Here is a 251-nt window from a genome sequence, read left to right as displayed (position 1 = left end):
ATCTCCTTGCAGTCCAAGGGACTCTCAAGAGTCTTCTCCAACACCACAGTTCAAAAGCATCAATTCTTCGGCGCACAGTTTTCTTCACAGTCCAACTCTCACATCTATACATGACCACAGGAAAAACCATAGCCTTGACTAGACGGACCTTTGTTGGCAAAGTAATGTCTCTGCTTTTGAATATGCTATCTAGGTTGGACATAACTTTCCTTCCAAGGAGTAAGCGTCTTTTAATTTCATGGCTGCAGTCA

At 43.0% G+C, this 251-nt stretch overlaps 1 protein-coding gene across 1 annotated transcript in view; it reads right to left on the bottom strand.

Moving 5' to 3' along the window:
• ATP8A2 (ATPase, aminophospholipid transporter, class I, type 8A, member 2) overlaps positions 1 to 251 on the bottom strand; it is a 452,578-nt gene that overhangs the window by 278,926 nt on the left and 173,401 nt on the right. The gene's annotated exons all lie outside the window — the stretch shown is intronic.

The sequence above is a fragment of the Bison bison genome, unplaced genomic scaffold (genome assembly GCF_000754665.1).
Source record: "Bison bison bison isolate TAMUID 2011002044 unplaced genomic scaffold, Bison_UMD1.0 scf7180017864299, whole genome shotgun sequence".
NCBI lineage: Eukaryota > Metazoa > Chordata > Mammalia > Artiodactyla > Bovidae > Bison > Bison bison.
This window is presented reverse-complemented; position numbering and strand designations above follow the sequence as displayed.